Below are 6,414 nucleotides of genomic sequence, written 5' to 3'. Positions count from 1 at the left end.
TCGATATACCAATGGTTGTTGATTCGATCGGGATATTTGGATGAAGGGACCGTACTGTACGCTAACCAAAATCTACTGGTTCTTGTAGGCACTATCAGTGATACCTAGGGAATCATGGGGCGATGTTGCTAGGCGCTTTACCATGATTCGTTGGGCAAGTCGGAAAGTGTTGTTCCGAGTCACAAGGAGTTGTGAGCCCACGGCTAGCTGTATCCCTGAACCATTGAGGGTCACACAGTGTAATGGAGTTTTAATCCCCGTTGAGATAGTTAAATTTAAAGAGTTAAATTTAATGAACTAAGGAGTTGGACTTCTTAAATAAGAGTAAGGGAGTAGGATTTCCTAAAATGACATAGGGATGGACATTTTTGGAAACCACTGAATTCGGATTCAGGAAAATTTATTTTGACTTTAAAACGTGCAGAAATGGTTTCTGTGCACATTGGTGAAATCGTTTCATCAATCGGAGTCACGATGAATTTTATATTAATTTCTGAACGAGTGGGCTTTGCTTGTCGGGCCCCAGCTTATGATTAATGGGCCCTAAGGTGTTAGTGGCCTGCATTATAAATAAGTTATTTCAGTACAGAAATTACACACAACAGGTCATAATTTTTGAGAGCAAAAATCGAAAACCCTAGTTCCTCTCAAATAATATTTCGGCCGCCCCCTTGCTCTGTCACAAAGAAATTCCGGTCTGTGATTTTGAATCGCAGTAAGGAATAACGAATCAGATTCGTTTATTCTCTTCGCAGAAAACTTCTGATAGATTTTCTAGTGCAATCTATCAGAGGGATTAAACCTCTGTTCGTGGACCTGATTGAAGGCGTTCATCGGTTCCAGGGAGAGACAACAAGAGCAGAATTGTTCTGTTGGTGTCCATTAATCTCGTTGCGAGATTTGAGGTAAAATTTATTTAATTGTTATTTAAATTTTACACACACGTAATTCAATCGATGAACGGTTGATACCCATACCATGGAAACGTTCCATGAAAAATTTTTAAACTTCCGCTGCACCGGGTATCAATCGTAATTGGTCTGGGAACTCGCCAGTTTTACAACAGTGGTATCAGAGCCAGGTTGCTCAGATCAATCGATTGAATTAATCAATTGTACAAAATTTTTGAGTCTCGGTTTTTGAAACAGAATAAATATTTTTAATAAAAAAATTTTTTTTTTTCCGGGGGCGAAACCCGGGCAGCGATTGGATCGCTGCCCGGAGGGGGCAGCGATGGTCGCTGCCCCCAGGGGCGGCGCACGGCGCCGCCCAAAGGGGGCGCACGGCGCCGCCCAGGGCGGCGACCGTCGCCGCCCAGGGCGGCGCACGGCGCTGCCCAGCGCAGCGCTGGGCGCTGCGCAGGGCAGCGCTCGGCGCCGCCCAGGGGCGGCGCTCGGCGCCTCCCAGCGGCGGCGCCAGGCGCCGCCAGGGCAGCAAGCGTTGCTGCCCTAAGGGGGCAGCCGGGCTGCCCCGGCCCGCGCCCCGGGTGCGGGCCAACCCGGGAGTGTCCCGGGTGGCCCGCGGGAAAAATTAATATTTTATTAAAAATTAATTTTAATATGTTAAAATTTTATTTTTGGTCCGGTCAAAAATTGTTTTTGATTGGTTCACGAGATTTCGGATCGAATTGTTCGAGTCCGTAAATTTTAAAATTGATTTTGGATAAATTTGAATTTTTGGAAAATTTTAATATTTTATCCGTAAATTGAATTTTGAAATCAATTATTTTGGTACAATTGATGATAAGATATGATCTTATGATATATTGAGTAAAATATGATTTTATTTGTAAAATTGGATTTTATAGATAAAATATGATTTTATTTGATATGGAGATAAAATATGATTTTATATGTGAAATGTGATTTTATATATAAAATATGATTTTATCTTGTTTAAATTTGAATTGCCACAGCATGTTATCCAATAAATTAATTTTGAATTAAATGTTATTGGATAAGGATGATCGATTGCCATGACCAATTTTGTAGGTGTATGTTAGGAATTTACATTTTGTCTTTATTGTTGTTGGTTTTATTAATGGGCCTGGTTTATGGCCCGATATGAATGTCATATGTAATAAAAGTGGGCTTGGTTTATAGCCCGTTCCCACCCCCTAAAAATGTATCCCCTACTTGTCATTGTTATTTATTGTAAATACATTAGATTTAGTGGGAGATCAAGATTTGAAGATGGTGGGCCCAGCAGACAATGAAGACTGAAGAAATGTAAATTGGAAGCATATGTAATATGATTGCATTTGCATACTGCATATTACCTAGGATTGGACTAAGACCCGTGATTGGCAACCACGGGTCAATTAGAAATGGAATCGATCATCCTATATAATATGTGATATTATGATTGTATGCATGTTTAGACATAAATTGCGTGAATCCGGCAATGCATGCAATAAATTAAATATGATGAGACAAATATTTTTATAAATAAAATCCCTCATTTTAAATATGATTTAAAATTTATATCAAGATAAATAAAGGAAATTTAAATATTGTTTAAATGTTCCTACCTTCCATCAACGGTCAATGTATGTGATGCTACCCGCGGATACGGTCCGGCTCATATTATTGGGGGGGCCCGTCCGTCGGAAAGCTGTACATTGGATCGACAAATGTTGTAAGTTGGGTGGAACTCCCATGGGATCGGCTCATATTATTGGGGGATCCACATGGCGACCGTCCATCACAACTTAATATTGATGGGTCATCTTGACATGTCACTTTAAACGGCGTCATATTATTGGGCCCTTATTGGACATGAGGTAAACACATGGGGGTTGCTTTGGAAGCAATTGGGCTCTACCTTTTGAGAATTATGGTTGGCTGATATTATTCGGGACCATAAGTTTGTCAATTGGACTCCATGTTCTCACTAAGGAAAAAGTTTCCCGTTTTCACTAGAGGGTGGTGAAATCGTTAAAATAGTGGGAGTGAGATTCATAAAATTAAATTCGCCTATTTTATGTCTTAGTAAATTGTTAAACAATCATTGATATATGTCTGTTTTCCTTTTCAGTATTTCATACAATGAATTCGCGAAATCCTTTATTCTCGATCCTCGAACAAAACAAGCTGACTGGCGCCAACTATACGGAATGGTTCCGGAAGTTGAAGATTGTCTTAACTTCGGAGAAAATGCTCTACGTGTTAGAGAAAGCACCTCCGAAGGAAGCACCAGCTGACATAAGTCCGGAGGAATTGGCCAAACTTGATGCATGGTGTGACCATGACATCAAGACCAAATGCTATATGCAAGCCTCGATGTCTGATGAACTCCAGAGGCGATTTGAGGACACGGTGAATGCTGCTGACATTCACACGCAACTCAAGGAACTTTTTGGGGCTCAGTCGAGGGCTGAAAGGTTCTCTACTGTTAAGGAGTTGATGACGTGCCGCATGCGTGAAGGGACTTCGGTCCGTGATCATGGGGTACGAGTGATTTGGCTCATACAGAAGTTAGCGACCCTTGATTTGGTGTTGGAGCATGAACTCAATGTGGACTTGCTGCTTCTATCTCTTCCTTCTTCATTTGATGGATTCGTGATAAATTTTAATATGAACAAGATAGAGGCCACCCTTGAAGAGATGGTCAATATGCTCGTTACATATGAATCCACACTTAAGAAGGATAAGCCAGCTTTCTTGGTGGGCTCCTCATCTTCTGCTAAGAAGGGGCCAAGTATGAAGGGCAAGAAACGTTCTGCCCCACCCAAGAAAGTGGAACTCGAGAAGAAGCAAAAGACAAAGGCTTCAAACGATGGAAAATCCAAGGATGTTTGCCATTACTGCAAGAAGCCGGGTCATTGGAAGCGCAACTGCAAGGAGTATCTTGAGCAGTTGGGAACTGCAAAGGGTATGTTCTATATCGAAATAAACATGTCACTTAATACAACTTCTTGGGTATTGGATACCGGATGTGGATCTCACATTTGCAATGATTTGCAGGTGATGACAAGAAGTCACAGGCTTAGAATGGGTGAGACCCAGCTGAGGCTCGGGAATGGTTCCAGAGTTGAAGCTACGGCCATAGGAGATGTTTGTTTGATTTTGCAGAATGGTTTTAAATTATTGTTGAGAGATGTTTTATTTGTGCCAGATTTAATTAAAAACATTATTTCTATTTCTATGCTTGATAGAGATGGTTATTCTTGTAATTTTGTGAATGGGATTTGCAATATTTACAAGAATGAATGTTTAATTGGAAATGGACAACTTGAAAACGATCTATACAATTTAAAACTAAAAGACGTTCCAGTGAATTGTATTGACAAACCGGCGACAACAAACAAAAGGAAAATCGATAGTCAAAACCCGGCAAACCTTTGGCACGCTAGGCTAGGTCATATTTCCTCAAGGAGGATGAACAAGCTAGTGGGAGAGGGCATGTTTGATATGTCTGATATTAACTCTCTACCTACTTGTGAATCCTGCCTAAAAGGGAAAATGACTAAATCTCCTTTTAAGGGGAAGCCTGAACGTAGTCAGAATCTATTGGATTTGATCCATACAGATGTTTGTGGTCCATTTAGAGTAGGGACTCAACATGGCCACACCTACTTCATTACCTTTACTGATGATTATTCAAGGTATGGGTATTTATATTTAATGAAATATAAGTCTGAAGCATTTGAAAAGTTCAAAGAATTCAGGGCTGAAGTAGAAAACAAGCTAGGTAAAAGTATTAAAGCACTTCGATCGGATCGAGGTGGAGAATACTTGAGTACCGAGTTTTTGGACTATCTAAAAGAGAATGGGATTCTCTCTCAGTGGACACCTCCTATGACACCACAGCTTAATGGTGTATCGGAGCGTCGTAATCGAACTTTGTTGGACATGGTTCGATCTATGATGAGCTTCACTGAGCTTCCACCTTCGTTTTGGGGCTATGCGCTTGAAACGGCGGTATTGTTGTTGAACAACGTCCACACTAAAGCAGTGGACAAAACACCATACGAGTTATGGAATGGCAAAGCTCCTAAGTATTCGTACTTGAGGATTTGGGGATGTCCTGCTTACGTGAAGCGGACAGTGGGAGATAAGTTGGATAGTCGATCCAGCTTGTGTTATTTTGTGGGGTATCCGAAGAATTCAATCGGATATTATTTCTATTATCCTGCTGAAACAAAGGTGTTTGTTTCACGGAATGCCACCTTCTTGGAGAAGGAGTTCTTATTGGATAAGAAAGGCGAGATGATGGAACTCGAAGAAGTTCGAGAAGAACCCGAAATACAAAATAACGATCCCACACCTCAGGAACCATTGCTGAACACGCCTGCACCTAGAAGATCCGAGAGGACTTCTAGACCTCCAGTTCGATATGGTCTTCTTCTTGAAGAGGGTCAAGATGAACCCAACATTGGATGTGATCCAAGAAGCTTCAAGGAAGCAATTTCTGATGCGGATTCGAATTTATGGCTTGAAGCTATGCAGTCTGAATTGGATTCGATGCATACTAACCAAGTCTGGTCTTTAGTGGATCCTCCCGATGGAATTGTTCCAATAGGATGTAAATGGATCTACAAAAGAAAGCTTGGGCCTGATGGTAAGATATTGACTTACAAGGCGCGATTGGTGGCGAAAGGTTATACTCAAAGGCAAGGAGTTGACTATGATGAAACCTTTTCACCAGTCGCAATGTTCAAGTCCATAAGAATCCTAATTGCCATAGCTGCATGGTATGACTATGAGATATGGCAGATGGATGTGAAGACTGCTTTTCTTAATGGAGACATTAAGGAAGAAATCTATATGAAGCAGCCTGAGGGGTTCACATCCATGGGAAGCGAGCATAAGGTATGCAAGCTTCAGAGATCAATTTATGGTCTAAAACAAGCATCAAGAAGTTGGAACCAGAAATTTGATGAAACAATAAAAGATTTTGGTTTCATCAAGAACCCGGAGGAACCTTGCGTGTACAAGAAAGTAGTTAAGGATGCGGTAACATTCTTAGTACTTTATGTTGATGACATCCTACTCATTGGGAATGATGTAGGGATGTTGCAGTCAACAAAGATATGGTTATCAGGTAGATTTTCGATGAAGGATTTGGGTGAGGCATCCTACATTCTTGGGATACAGATCTATAGGGATAGATCTAAGAGAATTATAGGACTCACTCAATCAACCTACATCGATACCATATTGAAACGGTTTTCAATGGATGGGTCCAAGAGAGGACATCTACCCATGTGTCATGGAGTTTCTCTATCCAAGTCTATGTGTCCCAAGACTGATGCAGAGATAGAGAATATGACACATGTACCATATGCGTCAGCTATAGGTAGTATCATGTATGGGATGATATCTACCAGACCGGATGTAGCATTTGCTCTGAGTGTCACGAGCAGATATCAGTCTAATCCTGGTCAGATGCATTGGAAAGCCGTGAAGGACA

Source organism: Henckelia pumila, chromosome 1, assembly GCF_033568475.1.
Source record: "Henckelia pumila isolate YLH828 chromosome 1, ASM3356847v2, whole genome shotgun sequence".
NCBI lineage: Eukaryota > Viridiplantae > Streptophyta > Magnoliopsida > Lamiales > Gesneriaceae > Henckelia > Henckelia pumila.
This window is presented reverse-complemented; position numbering follows the sequence as displayed.